The sequence below is a fragment of the Schistocerca serialis genome, chromosome 4 (assembly GCF_023864345.2).
Source record: "Schistocerca serialis cubense isolate TAMUIC-IGC-003099 chromosome 4, iqSchSeri2.2, whole genome shotgun sequence".
In the NCBI taxonomy this organism is placed as follows: domain Eukaryota; kingdom Metazoa; phylum Arthropoda; class Insecta; order Orthoptera; family Acrididae; genus Schistocerca; species Schistocerca serialis.
In genome coordinates, this window is record NC_064641.1 from 322,522,693 (window position 1) to 322,548,944 (window position 26,252).

At 38.7% G+C, this 26,252-nt stretch overlaps 1 protein-coding gene across 1 annotated transcript in view; it reads right to left on the reverse strand.

Moving 5' to 3' along the window:
* LOC126474434 (beta-alanine transporter-like) overlaps positions 1-26,252 on the reverse strand; it is a gene marked incomplete at its 5' end in the record, with an annotated part of 833,602 nt that overhangs the window by 166,147 nt on the left and 641,203 nt on the right. The window lies entirely within an intron of this gene.

Sequence of the window (26,252 nt, forward strand, 5' to 3'; positions counted from 1 at the left end):
TAAGAGCAACTTGTTAATCCTGTGAATGTAACATCCTTAATGCACTGAACAGCCAAAACGTCAAGAACACTGCCTACCGCCATGATGGATGCCGCATCATCGCGTTGCGGGCACATGACGCGTAACTAAAGAACGAGGGGTTCAGAGGCTTGTCTGTTCCGTCAAGAAAGATAGACGGTGACCGGTGGCACCTCTGCCGAAACAGCACAATACTTGTGCCCTCACAAGTGTTTCGGAGCCTACCGTTCATCGTACACTGTAGAACATGGAGCTCCACAGCGGACCACCCCTACTTGTATACGTCGTCCATTACGATTGCAGTGAGCACGGAACTATCGGCATTCGACTGTCGATCAATAGCAACACGTCGACACTTCGAGTGAATCATATTTTTGTACACTACTTCGATGGCCGTCTCCACAAACGTCGTCATCTAGGTGAACGGCGGCTCGAAAGATTCCAGGGACGCAGGCCGGTGGGAACAGTATTATGCTATGGGAGACAGTTTCCTGCCATTGCATAGGACCTGTGGTAGTAGTCGGAGGCACACTGACGCTTGGTGTCTTCCCCGACGGCGATGTCATTTTTCAGTAGTACAATTGCCCGTGTCTTGGAGACAGAACCGTGCAACAGTGGTTTGAGGATCATTACAGTGAACTCACGTTGGTGTTTACCCGACCAAATTCGAATGATGTAAATCCTACGAAACTTATCTGGGTTGCTATCGGGCGTCATGAACTACGTACACATGTCAGCGGCCCGTTATTTAAGCGAATTGCATGACCTGTGCGAAGACATGTAATCCATGTACCTCCACAAACCTACCAACAAACTGTCGGATCTGTGATACGCAGAATCAGTTATGTATTTCGTTACAAGGACAACAAACAAGCTATTAAGCAGGTGGTCATAAAGTTTCTGATCATCAGTATATTTCTGTTAGCCCACAAAAATTTATCTTACAAAGCAAACAATTAACTACCATCAGGCATCAGTCGTTAATATCACACATCTTCTATGTGAGCTGAACTGCCCATCTTATAGTTAATTTCAATGGGACGATACCCAGACTGCTGTAACGGCCATAATAATAACATTCATTTATTAATATAACAGATGAAGAGTCCAACGCGGCATTCAGAAAGCAACAGGTATTGACCAGTTCTAGATTTCTGATACGAATGTTAGGTGTGACATCAAATCATAAAACTGTAAATTAAATCACACTATGTAGGACAATACACAAATGATATGCTGATTATATGCACGCAACTTTCAGGCTCTCTCTGCATGAAACATGAGATATTTCTGTCGTCTCGAATCGAACTGCAGGAAAATTTATGTTTTCTTTACACCGACGGGTACCACTGAACTATGCTCTCCAAAGTTTCCTTAGAAATTCACCTATCTCTAGGTGTGGTATCATTTTGCTAGAGCTCTTAAAGCAATATACGATTAACATTACTTTTTGGTGTTAAATATATATTCACTTTTTGGTTCAAGCTTAGACACGTTTGTTTTTTAATATGAGGGAAGGATATGTGGTTCTGCAAATACAATTTTTCTTGTTTCATTACTCACTACATGTCTCGAAAAAGTATCTCGATCATCAGTGGTTTTTATTTATCATTTCTTGAACAATATACAAAGAAAAGAATTGCCATTTACAGAAAGCCATCGTGGAAGGCAAAGCACTATGCAATGGAAACCTGTTGTCAGCTTTAAAGGAATTATCAGAAAACCTAGACATACACAGACAAACAGACAAACAAACAAACAAATTAACATACAGTGATACCCCTACAGTAAAAGTCCCGCCTAGAACAAAATGGTGGAACAAGCGAACACCTTATAAGCAGTGGGACAATGTATGTGAGGAAGCTCAACTCATACACCCTGTAGTAGCATGAAAATGCGAGATCCGCAAAAAGCGAGTAAAAATACTTAGTCTGCTCTACTCCCCACCCATCATTTCATAAAGCCTGATCACAGTCAGTACAGACTTCAACACATTTAGCGAAAAATAGTGTTGTAAACTAAAAGATACTAGTGAAAGAATGAAATAGGGAAACTTTGCCTACAAAGCAGCTTAATATAACGACAGTAGTATTATAGGAAGGAAACAAAACGAGAATATTATGTTACGACAAAAAATTAAAAATCAAAAATTGATTTGTGAGAAATTATGCCACAAAACTATGATAAAGGCTTATTAGTGGCAGATGATGTACTGAAAGGCACAAATTGTAGCTCTGCTGCAAATACCAGATAGAACTGTCAGTCACAGTACGTAGTAACACGATATTATTCTTCATGTTAGTATGTCTGTCAATACTTAATGTAATGTAAATACTATACTCTCAAGAAGCTGCTAAATATCTTATTGCATAAATTTTTCATATAGTGTTCTACAGATAGTAAATAAAACCCACTGAAGATAGAGAAACTTCTCCGAAACATATGTGGGTAATAAAACAAGAAAATTACAATTAAACATTTACAGTATCAAAATAATATTTTGTAATTACGCCTGAAGATATAAATTGTAAAAATACAATGAGGGTTGTCTCCTCCCTACAATATACTTATTTTAATAAGAAAATACACTCCTGGAAATTGAAATAAGAACTCCGTGAATTCATTGTCCCAGGAAGGGGAAACTTTATTGACACATTCCTGGGGTCAGATACATCACATGATCACACTGACAGAACCACAGGCACATAGACACAGGCAACAGAGCATGCACAATGTCGGCACTAGTACAGTGTATATCCACCTTTCGCAGCAATGCAGGCTGCTATTCTCCCATGGAGACGATCGTAGAGATGCTGGATGTAGTCCTGTGGAACGGCTTGCCATGCCATTTCCACCTGGCGCCTCAGTTGGACCAGCGTTCGTGCTGGACGTGCAGACCGCGTGAGACGACGCTTTATCCAGTCCCAAACATGCTCAATGGGGGACAGATCCGGAGATCTTGCTGGCCAGGGTAGTTGACTTACACCTTCTAGAGCACGTTGGGTGGCACGGGATACATGCGGACGTGCATTGTCCTGTTGGAACAGCAAGTTCCCTTGCTGGTCTAGGAACGGCAGAACGATGGGTTCGATGACGGTTTGGATGTACCGTGCACTATTCAGTGTCCCCTCGACGATCACCAGTGGTGTACGGCCAGTGTAGGAGATCGCTCCCCACACCATGATGCCGGGTGTTGGCCCTGTGTGCCTCGGTCGTATGCAGTCCTGATTGTGGCGCTCACCTGCACGGCGCCAAACACGCATACGACCATCATTGGCACCAAGGCAGAAGCGACTCTCATCGCTGAAGACGACACGTCTCCATTCGTCCCTCCATTCACGCCTGTCGCGACACCACTGGAAGCGGGCTGCACGATGTTGGGGCGTGAGCGGAAGACGGCCTAACGGTGTGCGGGACCGTAGCCCAGCTTCATGGAGACGGTTGCGAATGGTCCTCACCGATACCCCAGGAGCAACAGTGTCCCTAAATTGCTGGGAAGTGGCGGCGCGGTCCCCTACGGCACTGCGTAGGATCCTACGGTCTTGGCGTGCATCCGTGCGTCGCTGCGGTCCGGTCCCAGGTCGAGGGGCACGTGCACCTTCCGCCGACCACTGGCGACAACATCGATGTACTGTGGAGACCTCACGCCCCACGTGTTGAGCAATTCGGCGGTACGTCCACCCGGCCTCCTGCATGCCCACTATACGCCCTCGCTCAAAGTCCTTCAACTGCACATACGGTTCACGTCCACGCTGTCGCGGCATGCTACCAGTGTTAAAGACTGCGATGGAGCTCCGTATGCCACGGCAAACTCGCTGACACTGACGGCGGCGGTGCACAAATGCTGCGCAGCTAGCGCCATTCGACGGCCAACACCGCGGCTCCTGGTGTGTCCGCTGTGCCGTGCGTGTGATCATTGCTTGTACAGCCCTCTCGCAGTGTCCAGAGCAAGTATGCTGGGTCTGACACACCGGTGTCAATGTGTCCTTTTTTCCATTTCCAGGAGTGTATAACTTCATAAGACATAATACCGACAGCTCAAGTATTTGCAACGTTATAAGTGAGAAAGATTTCTACGATAATGTAGTCAAAAGGAAAATTACTTCTACAACAAAAATGCAGTTGATTGTAAGGGGTTCTCTGGCATAGAGGGCAACACTACACGGAATCATAACATGGATCTAGACTCGTGTGATCATTAAAGATTGTGTGGGTTTATTCGGTCCTCCGGCCAAAACGGCATTTGTTTTAGCTGGTGGCAGTGTACTGAACTCATACACAACTAGACATTGCTTTTACGGACAGAGACAAGTAGCCCAAAGAATGTGACTTGCTTTTTTGAAATCTTCTTCTACTGCAAGTACGAAGAGCCAAAGTACCGCTCAAATAAGGAGCAAGTTTCAGATTGCTCCTGAAAAACTGCTTCGTACTGGCTACCATGGAGTATCATGAGAAACATATCTAGGAAAGGAGTGAAATTCTTTGAGAAAATAGTCGAAAAACAAACAGATATTCTTTTCCTCGTCACAAGAGAAACATAGCTTTAAGTTATTACTCCATTAATCACGACATAAATATACCGTCATTTGCTGTAAATGGTTTGTGTTAACGTATTTATCACTGTTAATCTACCTGAGACCGTTTAATGAAATAGTGAGCCAGTAAATACAGGTCAACACTTATATATACAAAACCAGTCAATATAGGGTTATCCAAAGTCATCTGCAAACTTTCAGCTAATTGCAAAAAAATGTTTCCACCGGGGTATATGGTTATAGAATGTGGTTTGAAATAGTCTGAAGAGTTTGTGACGGCGTTGAAGGGTAGGTGGTGATGAGAAATAACTGATAGGAAAAAAAATTTCTATATGTTGCACCATTTCCGAGTTAATTAGCATTGAAATTAGGCAGTCAGGCATTTGCGCGCGTAAATTAAAGCGGCCCCACAAAGACAGTTAGTGTCAGTTGTTCCCATACGGTCGTGAGGGCTCAGTCTCTGGCTCGGGTTTAAGAATTACTACCGTCGGATGGCTAATTTTTATATCGCTCTCTTGTTCAGTTTCAGAAAAACAAAATTTTACCGCATATAGTATGTACGAGGTGAGGTTTCATACGGGACTGTTAGCAACTCATCGCACATATCATACACTTTCAGCGATGTCGCTCTGTTTTATTGATTCTATAGCAACGGACTACCGTCCGTTTCTTATTTGACGTCGGCTTACCTATGACTTGAGCCAACTTCACTTCTCAAGATGACAGTTTAAACTGTCGAAACCGGTAAAGCTAACCAGACAAAGGTATTGTTGTACAGCTGATGGCTGACTTTTCATCATTGTTGAAACGAAAAACACAGTCGGTGAGACTGTCCATGGAGGGCCGCTTGAATTAAGGGCACACAACGATATGATTGGCTAACATCAATGCTAATTAACAAGGAAAGGGCACAACGTACCCAATATTTTCTTTAACAGTTATTGCACAGCACAGCCTTCTCTGTGAACTATAGGACTCTAAAGAGCGACATGTTGCACCAACATATGTTGCCCATTCCACAAAGATAACTACAGGCCGTGTGCCGTGGCAAGTCAAATCGAAAGACATTGTCCAGTAATGTGTGATCGGTATCGCTTTACAGCATGTTTCAAAGCTAAGAGAGAACTTTTGAGTACTGGATAAGGTAGAATTAATAATAAATTTACGAACCGTGCATGAGTAACAATTCTGCTTACATTTGGTGCAGAAGGTCAGGCGTTTGTAGTGGTGACCTTCAAAGTATAATTGCACAAACTGAAAGTGCAGTAACTTCCAAGTTATGTTCATTTCAAGAGCTGGCCCCTGTGGCCGAGCGGTTCTAGGAGCTTTAGTTCGGAACAGCGCTGCTGCTACAGTTGCAAGTTCGAATCCTGACTCGGGCATGGATGTGTGTGATGACATTAGGTGATTTAGATTTAAGTAGTTATGAGTATAGGGGACTAATGACCTCAGATGTTAAGTCTCATAGTGCTTAGAGCCATTTGAACCATTTTTTTATATTTAGAGTTTTATCGGCCACAAAATTAAAACACTGTTAAAATCCGATGGAGCTTTGTGCAGAGGTGTTGTACAATATCTCTAGTACGCTCATAGATTGCATCACAGTGCATATCTCAGTTCCGAAAGCAAAGTGAGCAAACAAAGATGCCTAGAACGATAGTGTCTCCTGCCAAGAATGAGTAGCGTGCTGTCATTTTCTGAGGGTTTGTGCCTGGTTTCATGCAGCTCACATAACGTAAGTGTCATGCATGACAGGAAAGTATGGCTATGTTACAGGAACTTACTGCAGCAACAACAAAAAACTCTCCTGCAGCGTTTTCGATAGGAATGGTTTCATTACCCATCTTATAGACCAGACATGGCTCCTGCAGACTTACACCGATTTGCTCCAATGAACTGCTGGTTGTGGGGACACAACTATAGCACTGACAGTGAGATGCTGGATACTGAAGAGCATTAGCGGGAAGCACGGGCGGCTATCTTCTGTGGTGAGGGTAATAGATAGTTGCTACAGCAGTACAATAAAAGTCGAAGTCGAAACACCGACTATGGAGAGAAGTGGCGGAACGTTTAGTTTAATGCCGGAAAGAAAACATACTTGATTTTCACTGTGGGTTCCATTTCTTTCACCTACCGGAGCTTGCAACAAAAACAGCCCTGGTTTCGTAATTGGTTAACAGAAAAATACACTACATCTGTGAGATCCTAGTAAAAATACCTACCTGAAACAGATAGCCAGAGAAGTATTATTATTTGTAATCAGGGACTACTGTTAAACGTGACTAGCTGAGATGAACACTGTACACACTACAGTCCTCTTCGTACTTCGGAGAAGCATGTGGTATGTATATCTGTAATGAATGGAATGCTCCGATTATCCAAAAAACTTCGCTCACTGAGTCTGCGAATGATGTCGCAGTCACCACTAACAAAATCTGCGATTTATGATTCTGCTTGACGCTCTTCTGCTCCTCGAGAAGCAGCAATGATGACCAGAAACTAACCAAACAATATTTAGTCATATATATGCATTGCTACTGTTGTCGACATTAATTGAATGGAATCATTTAACTTAAATTCAGTTTTGAAGTGTATAATATTGCAGATATTCAATTAAATCCATGGAACCAGCTTTAGCATCGTTTCTGTTAAGCCGTTGAAAACTTTGTAATTAACATTATTTTTTAACCGCTTCAGGTACATAAGAAAACTAAAGTGCTAGTGATTAAAATTTCTGTATCTCTGTGGTAACTGGATGTTTTATATACAAAATATGTTATTATTTCAAACGCTTTATTTGTACTGCTAAAAAAAAGAAGGTGGGACGTATTTTTCCCTGTGCTCCTTAAAGGACAGTTACAGAACACATTACACTTAATACATCGAAAAATTACAGAGGCTGTGTACATGTTGTATATTTGATGTGAAATTCTGCAAAACAGTTTCTGCTTGAAGTAAAGCCTAAATTAACACCACACTGTTGACAAATATTGTAAGTGCGATTTGTAACACACTTTGAAGCACAATGAACACATCTCTTCCTTATGTCTGATTTTATCATTCGGTGCTCTGTACTCTTTGGATTGCAACTGGTCTGCAACCTTCTTGATGTTTTCACTACTGTTGATAAATTCCTTTGTCGACTTGAATAATTTCCAATTAGATTGTCTGAACTCTAGGGATGATAGCGTTGATTTGAATCCTGATTCTTCTGCCAAATTTGAATATATTACATACGTATTGTTTATACCAATGTCAAGAAGATCAAAGAAAATTCTCAGGTAATACTTAATCTTTGCCTTCATGTCGATCTCATAGGTCACCTTCTTCTGGTCCATAAGGTCCACCCCTCCCATCCACTTATTGTACTTTCTTATCATATGAGGGCACTGAACATTGATCTTTTCAGAAGAACCAGACTGACGGGTCTTCACTGTCGTACATTGTATTGGGAAATAAAATTAGTCAGTAGAAAAACTGGTTTGTTATCCATCCATTTGAGAATTGTCAGGCCATTGCTACTGAGACTGTATGAATCACCTCTTTTCATTTCCTTGTCTGGAGGGAATGTCTTTGGGATGTTTTTACGATTGGTGCGTACAGTCCCACACATGATCTAATATTTTGTAAACCAAAGTAATACTGCAAAGCTGGAGAGTTAAAAAGTTATATATTTAAATTTCACATCCCAGTCTGGATAGTGATTTTGTCAGTTGCAGAACTACTGACTCACCAAGCCCTACTTCAAGACCTGAGGTTTTTTTTTTCGCCAGTGTATAAATCACACTCAAATAGGTAGCCAGTTTCCGAATCACATCTGCACCAAATTTTGAAACCCCATTTGACTGGCTTATTTTTGACATACTATCACATAATATTATGTCTTTGAATCTGATCATATGCTCATCTACTGCACTAAAATATTCCTGGAAGGGTTTGTTCAAGTGGGTAATTAAAGGTCTCACTTTTGTATGTGCAGACTTCCTTTATTGACTGATCTGCAATGTTGGAAAAATGTAAGTACTTTCTAATCTCTTCAAACCGATGCAGTAGCATAATCTGAGCTATATAAACAACACCTAAATCCGGTTCAGTTGCCCAGTAGCTTCTAAATGTAGGCAAAATATGGTACCCCATTAGCAGATTCATACCAAGAAATGCCTTGTTTTCATTTGTGCTGAATGCGTTGCCTGATTGTTCTGCATACCGAATACTTTCAGGAATTATATATCATGCACCAAATCCTTTAGGCCAATATTGGAGGAAAAAATTTCAAATGGCTGTGGCATTTCACGATTTTCACTGACACTAAACAAAAGCACTTTCCCAAATTCATGATTCATGTTATCGCTGAACTGTCTTGGTTGGTAAGTTCCCGACCATTTAAATTCTGGTGAATCTGGAAGGGAATCAGGTACCTCAGCATTTGGTTCTGATATCTCCTTCAAGAAAAATTTTATCTTCTTCATCCAGTAACAGATTATCTTCGTCATCACTACTGCAAGCCTCCAAAATCTGCATAACGCTTTCATCAGTGAAGAAAAATTCTCTTTTTCTGGAGCACATGACCTAAAAGCAGATTTGAAATTATACCAGTACAAATTTTTTCCGCTTATTTAATAAAATGAAAGATAATGTATTTTCAACTGAATTTTAAATATCATTCTGCTCGTTTTTCATTACGTATTAGTAACGATTCCATGACATTCAAAAACAAGTACACAAATTACCATTGTGGTACATTGGGACAACTATGTCCCAAAGAACGAAAATAAAGATTTCCACTGATGAAATACAATTATTTTCTAAATGAATGGTCTCAAGTAAAAGAGAAACTTACTTGAATATACTTTCAAGCTTTGACAGAAAGGCAGAGAACACAATACGCATACAATAAGTGAATAAATTTGTGTGCCTGCTCGAAGTGAGAACTACCAACAATAACCGACGACTAATGGTAGTTACAGTAATTGTTGCCACCAAAGATGTACGATATTAAAGAAAACAAATATCTCTGCTTCAAGCAGCGCATCTGCAGCACATCAACTGTGATTGCAGTCCAATTAGTAAGGTGATTTATGTGTGGGACAAATGTGTCCCATATACGTGAAGGGGTTAAGTGTTCAAATAGACTTTTGTGTAACTTTTGGAGTTTAGTTATTTCAATATCTACTGAAATTTCCACCTTAAGGTGGAGTGTGCAGTGTAGGAATAGTCCTGACATATTAAAACTGCGTTCTGGACCCACACTCGAACTTGGGAAGTTTTTGCGGAAAAGTGCTCTACTGACTTAGCTACCAGAGTACTACTCACAAATCGTCCTCGCAGCCTTACTTCCTGCACTACCTCACGTCCTACCTTCCATATTTCACAAAAGCTGTCCTTTGAAACTTTAAAGACTAGCACTCCTGCATGAAAGGATATTGTGGAGACATGGCCTAGCTACAGACTGGGGGGTTGTTTCCAAAATGAAATTTAGACACAACAGCGTAGTGTGCCCTGATATGAAACTTCTTGGAATATTAAAATTGTTAGCCTGGCCGATTCTCAAATTCTGGATCCCTGCCTTTCGCAGGGATGTGTTCTAACGGCTGAACTCCGCCGAGACCTACTTTGGTACTGACTGCAGTGAAACAGACTCTACAAACTATCTAACGAAATGCTGTCACCAAGTCTTGGAAACCTACAGTGAAATCACAGTGGCAGATGGTTTATTAATGCTTCTCTGACACTTACGCACGAATTCTGCTAAATCATCAAATATCACAGTAACTGTCAATACTGTGTCAAGCAGCACATCCATGAACATACCTCTTACGCAAAAAATTCCCTTCCCCTCTTAATCTTAGTACCCAGTGATATTCAGCTGCGGAATGTGCATACTTAGATTTTCAGCTTTTCAATTTTATTCCAGTTCACTAGATGTGATGCCTAGTCTTGATGTTGACATCTTTTGGTTAATTTATATAAAACAGAAAATTGGTTGGACTCAATACTATTCAGAGGTGAAACAAAAGTACTGTTTTACTGAAGTCGAAGAGAGCTCCTCTGGGAGACTGGTACACAAACATTTCGATTCCCTTCAGTAACGGTTTCATAACTTATGTAAAATCACGAGGAGGGATATATTAGATCCCAATATTTCATCAATGCTGTGGAATGTTATAAATAACAGTATTAATGATTGTCTATAAGTGACTAATGTAACCTTTCTCCTCATTTACACTTTTATTCAGATTTGCATCACTCATATGAATGAGAGGACATTGAAAGTAGATTTGGGATGGTGCAGAAACACCCTGGCTGCCTGGGGACTCACCTAGGCCGCCACCCTCGGAGCTGTTTCGAGGAATGATGCTTCAGGACTGGTGCAGGTCAGTGAGACAGAGGCCACGAGCAGCCTTTTTGAAATACCACACTTCGATGTCCGAAGCAGGGGAGACTAATCCAGATAGGGTCTTCTGTGGCTCAAGCCTACAGCTGTGACTGCTTTACAACCCAGGAGTTGAAAAGGAGGAACGCTTTTCAGCAGAGTGCAGTATCGTGCACAAAAGTTGAAATCTCAGTTTTTCTGCCGAAAGTACTGGGTGCCACAGGTAAACATCTCGATTATGGACTGGGAACGGTAGTTATGGGCCTCTGAAAGTTTGAGACACCACTGGATCGTGGACTTTTCAAAAACCAGGTAAGAGTGTGATGGAGAGAGAGTACGATGACTTTTACCTGTGTTAAATGGTAGAACGCCTGTTACTGATTAATCAACTGCAAAATACCCTTCGGAAAGGGACTACTGTGCGTAAGGAACATTTTTAACGGTTATCGCTAGGATGATCCGAAACCCACAAAATCTGAATAGAAAAAAGTATGCAACACTTGGCAGTTTGAGGTTTCTTTTTAATGAACATTTGATCAGAAATTACTTGATCCTCAGGAAGCGGTCTTTGGGAGGCTCTGCTGTCCAAGTTCTTCAGTGAGAGCCACTTACAGCCTGCTGCCACCAGAGCTGATTTTCGGGGCTCTTGAGAAGTTTCAAGCTGATTTGCACTTCGTCATTAGTGTGGATGGTTGGTGCTAACGGTGCCTGTGTCTGCAGCCACTTCAGCATCCACCTACAATTTACTATAGGTAGATCCTGCCGCAAATTCGAGGGACTGTGTTGGGACATAAATGCCATTTTATAGTATTTCGATTGATCCAAGCTTCACTTTGAAGACTTGCATTTAGCTGGATGAAAAATGTACTTTCATCTTACACCACATTCCATTCTATACCATCTGTCCACTCAATTAACATCAGGCAATAAAGTCCAAATTGAGACCTGCAATTATTTCACTTGTGTTATTATTAGAATCACTTCACCACACCCGTTTGTCGTATGTGCCAAATGTTTATTACAGCGGTATTGCCATACGTTGTCAACTCTTTTACGAATCATTTTATAGGGTTAAACTGAAGTAATTGTAATTCTTGTTTCAATGAGAAGTCATTGGATTCCTAATATATTATTTTAGAGGATCATAATTAACGTACATCAGATACAGGGCCCATTTACACAGGAAACTTCATCCACCCATCACGTCAGCTAGCAAGGATCATCTTGTTTAAAACAGAGCAGATGATTCTCTCTTTTATTCTTGGTATTACCATGATGGAATCCTTGGGGCTATACAAAACAAGAAATCCAGTGCATTCATCACACGGAAAACAAATGACGTTCACGTAATAGGATTTGGGGATGCAACAGTGAAACACATTCTGAAATTCGGCAGAATGAAATTTACTTACTTGAAATGCAAAGTATACCAACAACTGATTTCAACGTAATTGAGGTATATAGTTAAAATGTCTTACACGTTTGAACATATATGACCGATTTACTTAAGAATCACTAAACGACCAAAGCGTTCGTCTCAAGATTGACATAGAACCGAACAACTGTGAAACTTAATGTTACAACGTTAGAAGTAAATATTAATGAAAATGAGGATATCCAAAAACAAAGTGAATGGAAATTAAAATTATGCTGTCATCGGGGCAGGATCGCTGCATCAGACGAGTGAAAGTACGTCGGAACAGTTAGAAAATGTAGTCTTTGGGGTATAAAATGAAAAGGAGAACGGTTATAGTGTTTTCTGCAGACAACATTGAACGTATACCTACTGTTGAAACTCGAGTGAATTGAAAGAGTTCTGGGAAAATACCGGTACGTAAGCATGGTAAGCCCCTCAGAAGTAAAATGCAGGGTTAGCAGGTATATTGAGGTGTTGATATGAATATGAATAGTAGCCTGGTTGTGAGGTACAATAACAATGTGTAACAACAACGGCGTTGTACTATTGTACATATAAGTAATTTTCTTTTCCATCTGATTTTTCGATAAACTAGTGTAATTGAGGTTCTGATTTCATTTCTTTTTTTGTTTCATGCCATTGTGTTAAGAAAACTGTAAACAAGTTTCAATGTGAAGATTAATGTTTATGTCAAATGTCAAGTAATATTGTGATAGAATTGAGATGTAACAAATTTTGGAACTGTTGTAAGATGTTTAAAATTGTAGTTGTGCGTCTGGTCCATACGTAGGCAATGTGTTAGGATATGTAGAATGCAAAACCTCGGGTGAATACCCAGCCTGTCAGGGAGTGGTAAAAGGTGGATGGCAGGTGAGCGCGGGAAAATGCACGCGGGAACTGCACGGCACAACGGGCTCAGTAGCAGTTGGAGTTTGGCACTGGTTTGAGCAACACCTTCTGGAGCGAGGAGGCTCTCCTGGAAGACATAGATTCACTGAGCCTCGGGTATGCCGTTCCAACGCCCACACAGCATGGCAAAGGTCCGTAGGCACTAAATGGGTAAAGTATTGTGGCGCAAAGAAGAATTAAAGTGCCGATACGTCAAGAGCCATAGCTGTGGTTGTATGTGTGCTCTGTGCCTCGCCATCTCGCCACCCGCCAACCGCCGCATCGATACAAGCAGGTTGAAACTTTTAGTACTGTATTCGTATGGACCATATAGTGAACTGTTCAATAATAAACTAAATTTTACCAGAAATTTCCCATCATTTAATTATCCTCACAACTAACCTAGACAGGGTCCTTTCCAAATGTTGTGCAATCCGAGTGTCCCGAAATGAAAAATTAAATTTTGTGTTAATAATAATTACTTGCAGACCTAGCTATGTTAGAATGGTATTTAAAGAACAGTTTTGTTAAAGAACCAGTAAATGAATAACGAAGGTCTAACGAAGTTGAAAGATAACTTTAATATTGATATAGTAATGAAGTTCAATTATTTCGAGACAGATATAAAGGTATTTAAATGAACAGTAAATAAGGAAAAGAGTAGTAACTCATATACTGGAAATCTTGAACGCATAATAATTTCAGTAATCAATTTTGTTATACAGTTTCAGAGTCCCCCCCCCCCCTCCCGTTTTATTCATTTGAATTCTGAAGTGTTCTAAATTGGTTTGACCAGCAAAAGTTAAAGTCAATATAAAAGTCAAAATTTATCAGTGTTTTATCTTTATCGAAATTGACATTTTGTGTGTGGCTCGAAACCGCTATTTCTAGGGTAACCTATGCCCGATTTTAATCAGATTAATAGACAGTATAAAGTTTTGTAGTACACATTGTAGTGTAGTGTTATGTATTCATGGGTTTTCCATAACAGTACAGAACGTGAAACTGTCAGTTCAATAGATTTTCTGGTTCTAAAATTCTACTATATTATGCAGTGTTACTACGTGTTGTTTTGCATGAATATACACCAACATGTACAGGGAAGAAACTCAGTTAATACCTAATTAGGCTGCCGACCGTATTATTAACAAACTGGTAGCATCTTCAGGGTTGCTTTTGGTCCATCTTGACGTGTAATTGCATTTTGAATTTACTTGCCGGATCATTGTTATTACAGAGTGGGTGTAGTTCTGATTTGCCACCATTCAGGTACACGCGGTCGATATCTGTAAGAAAATCTTTTCTCATAAGGTGAACCCCGCTCAATTACCATAGCACAGGCTCTAAGGAGTATTGTGTGCCCAACGCGCACGTTACAAATGGACACTAGAATATAGAAGATGATACACTGGAAAATATAGGATATTTCATAACGAAAACAAGAAAGAGACGAACTGATAACTATTTCGGAATGAGGACTTCCGAGATACTTATTTCTACTCTTGACTTGAATGACTAAAGGAGTCCTTTGTAGTTGAAGTAAGTTGTCTTGCGATGTCTTGACAAAATATAGAGTTGTATAGTTATGTAATTGTCAGTTGTACGCTTTACTCAGAAGTAAATTCAAGATGAAGTTCAAAAACTAATAATTACATTGAATAAGATAAAAATGCGGCAAAGTAGGTAGACATTACTGCAGCAGAAGTTTTCAAACTATTCTCAGAAATCTGTGTCTATGTATTCAGTGCATGAATGTTTATTCAGTCTTAAGCAACTCCAACGTAAGTGTAGTAGTATATTACTCGTGTTTAAAAAGTTTTGATTGCAAGTACTGTTATCACAATAATAAAAAATTGTAGTTATCAGTCTGTTTCTATAACGCTATGCGAACTTCGTTTTCCTTCAGCGTTTGCCTTTATTGGGGTGTGCTGCTAGCTTTATCTCACCTACTAGATACTTTCATCACCTATTGCTCTTTCCAGTTGCACCTAAATAAGTACACTGTAGTCTTCCCTTTTTCAAATTTGAAAATATACTCCCACTTTATTTCTTTCTGGGAGATTACGTATAAGTAGATAGTCCTCACGAAATAAATAATTATAATTCATACAAACGCAAAAATAGTGCTTTACAGTTCTGGAGACAAATATACTTTAAAGATCTTTCTTCTAAATATAGTTCTTGATGTTTGTGGACTTTTAGTAATTCACATTCCTGAATCACCATTCTTTTGACAGGTTCAGTGCGGGCCATCACGAATTTCCCTGTTGTGGAAACCTCTACAGCTCAAGAGTACCACTTCCAACATATGTGTTCAGTTATTAGCTGGATGTATTCCGATCTCTGTCTTCCCCTGCATATTTTAACCTCTCCAGCTCCCTGTAGTACATGAATGTTAATCTCTGATGTCGTAATACTTGTCCTGTGATCCTGTTTTTCTTCTCATATGTTCCATTCTTTGTCATTATTCTGGAGAACATCTTCGTATTTTATCTGTAGCACATCATCTCAAACGCTTCGATTTTCTTCGTTTCCGATTTTCCACAGACCACAACTCACTATCATACAACGCCACATAACGATGTTCTTCAAAAGTTCGTCCACAGATATTTCTTCTGCAGATTAAGGCCGACATAATACTAGCTGTTTCTCTTGGCAAGGAAAGCCCTCATGGCTTTGACAATCTGCATTTCATGTCCCTCTTGCTACATCCATCAAGCCTTGTTATTCTTCCAAATGGAGGAATTCATTCACTTTGGCCATATCCTGGTTCCCTCATTTTTATTTTATCAGTAATCTCACTTTTGCTACTCCTCATTACCCTCATATTTCCTCCGTTCACTCACACTCCACATTCTGTTCTCATGAAACTGTTCTTATCTTCCAACACTATCCTGTAATTCTTCTTCACTTTCACTGAGAACATCAAATTCATCAATGAATTTATCATCATTATACTTTTCCCTTGAATTTTACTCCCACTGTTGAACCATTCTTTTACTTCTATCATTGCATCTGAAATATATAGACTGAAGATTAGAGGCATAGAACTACAACCCTGTCTTACAGAATTTTTAATGCGAGATCCTTCTGCTTGGCCTTCCAATAATAGTATTGCTACCTCCTGTTTCCTGTACGTAATATTAATTACCTGGCTTTTTCTATAGGTTACTTTTTTTCCTTCAGATTTTCGAGTATCTTGCGTCACAGAGACACTCAATGTACGTATTTCACATATCTGCCCCCTCCTCTGCTCATAACAGGGTAGTTCCAAGAACACTCTTAACTCTGCTTTTAATTTCACAGAAAGTTATTTTGTGATATGTTTCACACATTCAAACAACTATTTGTGCTACTAATCTCATGTTTGCCGGCCTGAGTGGCCGAGTGGTTCTAGGCATCTCAGTCTGGAACAGCGCGACTGCTACGTTCGCAGGTTCGAATCCTGCCTCGGGCATGGATATGGGTGATGTCCTTACATTAGTTAGGTTTAAGTAGTTCTAAGTTCTAGGGGACTGATGACCCATGATGTTAAGTCCCATAGTGCTCAGAGCCATTTGAACCATTTGAGCCAATCTCATTTTTCCTGCAGCTGTTTCTGCTCAGCTTTCATGTACCTTCTACAAATCTCATTCTCAAGTGACTGACATTTCTTTAGTTCTGAATTTCTGTGAATATTTTTGTAATTTATACTTTTGTCAATCAATTGAAGGATGTGACCCAATGCTTCTTTGAAGCTATCTTGCTTGTACATAAGATTGTGGGTCCTTTTATGAGAATTGCTTAACGTTATATTCAATATAGCAGTATTTACGGTCTTAGAAAACTTCAAATGCAGTGCTTAATTCTTCAGTACTTCAGTGGCCCCATTCTATGAACACTAGTTTTTCTAGATGAGCTTCTCCAAATTAAGCCTAGTCTTGACCATTATTAAATTGTTTCATAAGTCAATATCTGTTTCTGCATATGCATAAGAGCCGAAAATATAACTTTGGAATCTCAGTCTGAGCATGATGTAATCCTGGTGGAATCATCTGGTTTCTCCTGGCCTTTTCTATATCTACCTCTTCCTCTAGCCGTTTTGAACTGTATATTCAGCATTACTGGCTGAAATTTATTCAAGGCCTATTTCTCCTCTGTCATTCTACCAAACAAGCTCAATTTCTCCATAAATCTTACTTTTGTTTCTTTCTCAGTAGCATAATTCTCTAGTTTTTAGTTCATTTTTCAAATATCGTAAAATTTCCTCCAAATTTCATCACTTTTTCTGGCTTTTAGGAAAAAATAGCCCAAAGCCTAAAACTCTTCACTACTATCAACAACTTTTATGATTTTTTAAAGAACTTTTCCAATTTGTTAAATTTTCTATACTTTATTTATTTTATTTATTCTTACAATCAGTTGTTCCCTGTAAAATCATGTTTTCCTAATAGACTATAAATATCGACAAGAAAAAATAAAATTTTTAAATCAGAAATTCTAGATAATGAAATTCATTGTTACATTTAGGTTCCTTCATTTCTTTATAACTCAGTTTATTCTGTCCTTTTTCAAAAGATAGAAAATTCCATTCAGTTATTAATTACAAATACATATTTGGTTCAAGAATATTGAATTCGTTATTAAATTTCATAATAATTTTCACCATGTGTTTAGTAATCATATATACACAGCCAGTAATGTCATACGAAACATCTACCTGAAGATAATTACTTGTTTTGAAAAAAATTTAGAGCTGCTAACATTAATAATCTTCTTGCATAAAGTCTCCATTTATTAAAAAAAAAACATTTTTATTAAGGAAACAAAATCTTAGTTGAAAATTTACTACTCTGAACATAACTTTCCTTTGCAAAATTCCTATCTCAAATGGAGAAATCCTGAGCTACACTACATAGAAATTTTAAAAAAATGCTCAATACTGGAGCAGGATTCTTACCTAACAATGCCCCTAAGGAAATATTTATTGCTTAAAATCCCACTCACTTTACATCCTAAGCTACCAGTGTAAGGCAGTGAAAACTGATTCAATGCTTTTCATAAGTCATGCAGCATTTCTTGATGGATCAATTTGTTACCAAATGACATAAAATAGCTAAATTTTAGTAAGAAATGTTATGTCATGATGTGTATATCTTTCAAAAATATGTGATAAGAACTTCGGTCCAGGGTATACAAAATTCATATAAGTTGTTCAAGTGAATTCCACTGTCAAGAACTGATAATAAACCCAATAAACCAAAGTTCAAACCATTCAAATAGGATAGGAAGGAGGCAATATATGCTTAGAAACCTTGTATTGAAGTTTGGTACTTTGGTGACATATAATAAACAAAATAAAAAACGCTTCCTTGTGCGTCAATGAAGTGAATGCAACTGGGTGATATAGAAGGAGCTACTGTGGGAAAGAGATACACAAGAAGACAGAGGAAACAGGAAGGCAGAGCTTGTTATCAAGGAGGCAGCACGATGGCTGCTAATCATCTACACACACTTCCTGAGCTGAGCAGTTAACTCAGTGATCTGAACCAGACAAAGTCTACATCCTATGGCACTTCTCTGAGCTCCAGAATACATAGACAAAAAGGTGTAATAAGTGAATCAAATATTTTTCAATTACCAATTCTCAGTTAATATTCCTTGAAGTGCATCATCTGTGAGATATTTTCTACCATACATAATGATATAAGCAATGGCATCAGCAGGAATTATCAATAAAAGTTGTACACAATTTCATAGTAGTCTCTGAGCAGTAATTTAATCTTCCTCAAAGTCCTGTCTGTCACATAATTGGGATAATTGATTATGAAATTTTATGAATTTATATCAACATCGCCTTTCAATTGTGTAACTCGTTTAAAATACAGGTGCTTCTAAGCTCCAAACGTCCTGATGGAAGACTTCACTTCTCCTATTTCCCAAATTCATATTCTATAGCTTAGCATGATCATACATTGATTAATAAAGCAACTGACTGTTTTCAGAATTACTCTGAAACATAACAAAAAGAATATATGGCATATCAAATTCGACTGAGTCACATACATTCATACTATATAACTCAAAATTCTAATTACCGTTCAGTAAAGTGACGTCAACAGTTTGCATTAATGAAAAGATATCAGAATTTTTGGGCTATTCAATATATTTTCTCATAATTATAGCTCATAATTAGGCTCATATTTAACAATAGCTACAATAATTCCCATAGACTCTACAACACTTTCATCTTCTTTTAAACAGCTATCATTTATTTCAATTCCAGCTTCTTTATAGTTAGCTCATCTAATAACAGAATCTCCAATACTTGTACTCAATATAAAAGTTATACTAAAATTACCTACCGTTAAAATTTTTTTGTAATCTCAAAAGAAGTCTCTAAGCTTATTCTGTCGATAGAGCACCACATTTGTCTTACTCTTTACTTTTCCATTATTGAGTTATGCCCTTCCCTGCATATTTGATCAGAAAGAGGTCAAGTCAAACAAAACAAAAGTGATGGTGAAATAAAAGCGGTTTACATTTTGGCCAGCATTTTGTTTTCTTAAGTTATAGTTATAAGGTCAAAGAGCTTTTCCACATACTTGTCATTTAATTTTTTATTTGATTTTCCATCATATGAAAGGTAATCTGATCCATCAGCCGTAACAATCATTGAACATGATTAGGATAAAACCGTACATCTCCTATATCTAATATCAATATTCTTGTTAGAAACATTTACATTAAATTTACTTTACTCATTCAAAAGGGATGAGTAAAATAGGTAGCTTTAAATCATACTTATTTAGTTTGTTGTTGTTGTGGTCTTCAGTCCTGAGACTGGTTTGATGCAGCTCTCCATGCTACTCTATCCTGTGCAAGCTTCTTCATCTCCCAGTAACTGGTGCAACCCACAGCCTTCTGAATCTGCTTAGTGTATTCATCTCTTGGTCTCCCTCTACGATTTTTACCCTCCATGCTGCCCTCCAATACTAAATTGGTGATCCCTTGATGCCTCAGAACATGTCCTACCACCGATCCCTTCTTCTAAACAATTTGTGCCACAAACTTCTCTTCTCCGCAATCCTATTAAAAAAAATGACTAGATCCACATTCTACAGTATTCTAATGTAGATACAGTCAATGTTTCTGTGAAATCCGGTGACTTACCACTGACTTAAAATAGATGGTTCATTTACTATAAGTAAAGGGATTTTTAATTAAATGAAAACTGACAGGGAACCAAAAATAAGATTTCCAGAGAATAAACAAGAAAGTAGGCATAGCACACCCTTGCCTAATTCAGTCTGATGCTCAATAGCAGGGACAGGTGCTTATGGAATGTTACATTAATTATTGACAGTTATATTCTAGCTCAAGAATAGTTGAAATTGAATAAAGTCAATCGTCAGTATGTTTAGTCTAAAAGTGAAATCAGCCAAAATATCAAGAACCCATAATAATGGGAAAGAAGTGTAAGATAAAAATAATGAGAAAATTGTAACATTTATAGGGAAATGTGAATAAATCACATAATTTGATGAATGCCAAGATAATTTGCTTGTATTATTCGATTATTTGATGCTTGAAAATCATGAAGGGGTTAGAGAATACTTTACTAGAAGTAGAAAAAAAGGAATGGATTGTTTTTAAATGCTTAAACCATTAGTGGAAGATAAGCTTAAGTTTAAAATATTTTTGGACAGGTTGACACAATTTTAAATCATGTTTACCACGAGTTTGTTGGTGCAGATAAAGAATGTTGTGTAAATGCTGGAATGAGGACCAGTTTGGATTTCTTACAACAGACAGGACTAGGAAGATTAATAATGACAAATAAAAATAAAAAATCCAACATTTCTTAGCAACATATTAAACAAAAATGTAAAAAAATATTTTACTGGCTTTTTATCTGTATTAAATGTTTACAAAATATGACATAGAAGTTGTTAAAAAAGCTAGAAGAAACAGAAAACGGTTGAAAAATTCACAGGATGATTGAAGCTTGGGATAAACCAACTTATAAGAGAATATGAATAATATTAAAATAAACAAAACAGCATATTACTGATTAAATCGAACAGGTGAAACAAGAAACTGTAGGTTTATAGGACAATATTCTGAAAGCAACTGAAGGTAATAGTAGGTTGAAAAACAGATGGTTCCATATCATTGAAATGTAGCATAATGTGAGTGGTCTGATGATAGCGCTGCTATGATGATGGCACATTAAGAGAATCATAGTTATAGGCTTCATTGAATAATTTAAAAAATTGAAGCACTATGAAAGTCCCATGTTTGATCGCACATTAAGTGAACCAGACATACAGGGTGTCTTGAATAAGTGTGAAGAAGAGAAAGAAATTGAGATTCAAAGAAGAAACTGAGGCAAATGCAGGCCACAATGATGTTAAAAATATACGTGAAAGAGTTCTGGAGTAAATTATCAATGACAAAGGTACAGTTTTACATTAAATCCTGTAGGTACATTTAAATTTGTGGTCTATTTGCCATTTACTTTCGATGGAGTTATGGTCGTCTGATTAAGCTTTTAACTAACAAGATGCTTCTGTGGGTGATTTTAAAAAAAATTGACGCTGTTGATTTATCAAATTATGCGAATATATTGTACCATTCATGAGCATTACATTAATACTCCAAATAAAATAAAATAAATTAAAGGTAAAAAGTAAAAGTTTGATAAAAGAACTTGTAGATGTCTACTATCCAAAATTAAAATCAGATTTAGGATAAAGTTTCCATGTAAAAACTGGTGATAGTAAAAAAGTATACAGAAAAAGCACTTGAATATGTTTGGATGAAAAATGTGTGAGAATAAATTGACAGATTCGCAGTAAGTCATAAAAAAACTGCGAATAAGAACAAACATAGTGAAATTTTTTTAATAACATTGATATTAAAGAACAGATTGAGCAATTTTATTATAAATAATCCTAAAGGACTTTCATAGTTGATCAGATATATCAATAACTTGTTACACAAATTTTTGAAAAATGAAAATTGTGGGAAAGCGTTGGTAAAGACATTAACAAATATATTACCTTTGGAAATGTGTCTACCAGAGCACAGATTTTGTGGCCCATGAACCAAACTAATTGAATAACTGGCTAGAGGTGACTAGGGAATTAATACTTAGATGAAGCTTCTAAACACATTAGCACTGCACACAGAGTCAACAGAGATTTAGAATAAGGACTTGATGCAGATAATCAACTTCAACTAGCAGCAAGAAATGGAATGCACACTTCTGATGCCTCATTAGAAGAAAAATTAGCAGCTACAGCTGTTAGAGGAATAATGTAAGGAAAGAGAAAGCTAGGTATGGCATCAAAGTTGATGAACATCGATGGTTTTAATTACAAGTAAAGGATGAATATTTAATTATGAAATATCTCATCACTGATGTTCAAAGAATCTGGATCAGAAAGATAACATGTCAGGACACTCTTTTACCAATTATAAATAATGTTCCACTAGAAATACATATATGTGAAGATGAGATGTATACTTTGAGACTGGCAGGCAAACGCGAAAATCGCAAAGAAATCTATATGAAGATTTAGTACATGAGATTTGTCATAAATTAGGTTTTCTACATTCAGATGTTTATGGAGCAATAAATTATCCATGCTACAATGATTCAAACTTAGAATTATCTCGAGATGATATTCATGCTATTCAAAGCTTGTGTGGAAAAAAATATCGACACAGTGTGAAGACTTCTTCAGCTCTTCGCCACCAAATACACCACTGTGAACCATCTGAAACAGTTTTTTTTCTTATAGTAACCTAACAAGTTCGTCATCTTCTTATTTCTGAATGGAATGTCACATATTTTTATTAGAAGTGCGTTTGGGTAATGACGTGAAATCACAATTAATAACTAGTGGGTTACCATCTCTGCAACCAAATTTACAAAGAAATTGATGGAGTAAATGAAAGAATAAGTGGTGAAGTTGTGTTATTTGTTGACAGTATATATACATATAACAATTTTACATTCATAACAATTAATCTCAGGATATCCAAATCCACTGTTTAGAGCAGGATTACATCATGATTTTAAGTTAAATGAAATAGTAAATACACATTAAGATACGACATTACTATCGCTTAATGATTTTTTTCTATGCAGAATTCGATGAAAGTAGGTTCAACAATGAAATATGTGGCACTATAAACAGACAATGGTCAGAATTACAAACAGGAATTAATTCCATTTTTATATACATTATTGGGGTGCTGTAAGAGTTCGGGGAATATGTGTGCATCCGCACTGAAGAAGAAGGTCATGGCCGGTATTGTCAGAACTATATTTATATTGATATGGTGTCTGTTCTTTCCGACATCCGATTATATCTTTTGTGAGTGTAACGTTCTTGTCACGTAGTGTGTATGAATGTAATAAAGCCACTGACACGAAGACATTTGCTAGGAAACGTTCCAAAACGGAAGAATCTTCACAGTACAACACAGAAAGTATGCATGGAGTTGTAGGCCTTAATGGTTAGATGACGTGTAACTGACACTCGGTATAAATGCTGATACTTCAAAGAACATTCACTAACTCAGGAGCACGGCATCCAGGTCGTTATTTGGTTCAATACCCTTCATAGTGTACTTTACTTTTGTTTTTCCATTTAATACCAGCGGCATGGGAACTATACAGTAGTCGTGCTCCATAGACGCTTCCGAACAGTTTCCTCTTAAGAGAAACGAAACAGAATGTCGCCTGTCGTATTGAGCTGTTATTTGATAGAGGTCTAACAGGAACGAAACCACGACTACGGAAAAAAAAAGAAAAAAAAAACATTGAAAAACTGTCCATGAGGAATATGTCTTGCTTTACAAAAGCATCGCGGGATTCTGAGCGCAATATAAAAGTCAGGAAACTTTTTGCTGCTGTAATGCCAATATTATGGAAATGCAAGTAGCAACTCGATTCCAGAAAATCATTCGCTCCACATAGAATGATGAGTATATACACGAATAGCACAGAGGACACTAAGTTAATGTGGAGCGCAGTCGATTTCCTGTGACACAAGAGAAACAAAGGCGTGCAGCACCACTCGAATGGGATAACCTGTAAGTAATTTTGAGCCTATAGATCGGTAGGTAACAACAGGCTGATGAAATTTCAGCCCTGCCTCACCTGCGCGACTAAGAAAATCCACCCGTGTTGCATAAGGCGTAATATCGGAGGAAAGATGCTCACAGGGAGGTGCAGTCGTGTTGGTGCAGTTGATTTCCAGGGAAGAGCACGTTATTAAAATTTCCTCCTTGCGTATGCCACGAGATACTCGATCAAGAATTTCTTATATCGTACAGCGCATCGGAAACCACTCAGCTCCATACTGCGCAGCGTGCCAATGTCCGCTGCGCCGCATCGAAATTCCAATACGTCCGGAGAGCTGCGCCGGTTTCGTTACGAGTACAGCGAGCTGACAATTTTATGTTCGAAGGACTTCTAGCGTAAGGCACAATGACTTGCTAACGACTGCTGATGATAACGTGACAGGCTACAGTATTTCAATGTTGTGAATGTGCAATGCAGTAATGACAAGATCCTCGGCAACCACAAAAAACATCAAGCATATACGTAGTAAGTCGCGTGAAGACGATACGAATACGACTATCAAACAAGACTTGCTAGTGTGAGGTAGGTGCCTGCAGTACTCCGCCTGGGCGCTCCTTTCAACTATAGTGGATCTACGAGTAATTTTCGAGTTTTAGCAAACACGACGATGCAGCAGACAAGATTAGAGGGCGTAGACATATCTATCTTATTGGCATATTAGAAGAATGTGCTGACCCTAAAGGAGTATCTCGTCCTTATGGTCATTTCTAGACTTATACACATTCCAGGCTTTACTCTGTAGGTCGCACTGAGTGGCAGTACTGAAAAGAAAGTCAGGTGTTGCCCTCAGCACCAGAAACGTTATACAAAGTCCGATGACATTGAGACCTCCTACCTTCCAAACTTTACAGAAGCTCTCCTGCGAACCTTGCAGAACTAGCACTCCTCAAACTTTCAGGAGTGCCAGTTCTGCACGTTTCGCAGGAGAGCTTCTGTAAAGTTTGGAAGGTAGGAGGCGAGATACTGGCAGAAGTAAGGCTGTGAGTACCGGGCGTGAATCGTGCTTCGGTAGCTCAGATGGTAGAGCACTTGCCCGCGAAAGGCAAAGGTTACGAGTTCGAGTCTCGGTCGGGCACACAGTTTTAATCTGCCAGGAAGTTTCCAATGACATTAATGTCACCACCGACTTCGTTACTCACAGGCGGCAGGTAGCAACAGTAGCAATGGAGGGTACGTTATCGTGTCAGGATGACGCGGAAAATAGTGCAGTCGTTGACGTAATGCAGAAACGGAGCGATTTATCTGAAGTCCAAGAAGAGCATGATCATTGGCTTTCAGGCCGAGGGTGGAATCACTTCCGATATGGCGAAGTGTGTAGACTGTTCGTGTGCCGCCGTGTTTATTGTACGTCAAGCATGGTAAAACGGCGGTATCCAAAAACAGCTACTAGCAAACGTGACGCACCACGGGTCACATATGACAGTGGTGAACCACAGCTGCGTGTATATGCACGGGCACACAGACGTGCAGCTGGTGAACAACCGGCCGCCCAGGTGAGTTTGGCCTGACAACACCGTCACCTTACCGACCGTTCAGCGAACAGGGCTGCATATTGACTACGCAGTAGGCTCCTGGCTCATGCACTCAGGCTAACTGAATTTCACCGGTGACAGAGGCTGGAATTTGCAGGTGAGTACCGCAACTCAGGCTCCACTCAGTAGCGCCAGGTGGACTTTTCAGAGGAATCAAGTTTTATGCTCAGTCGGAATAATAGCTGTTCGCGTGTGTGGCATGAGATGTCTGAAAGCAAACACTCTGAACATTCGTCGGAAGGGTCCAGGCCAGAGGAGGGAGGCATCTGGTGTGAGGAAAGTTTTCGTCGCATTTCCTTGATTACCTAATCATTCTGGAAGGCACAATAGATCAACGTAAGTGTGCATC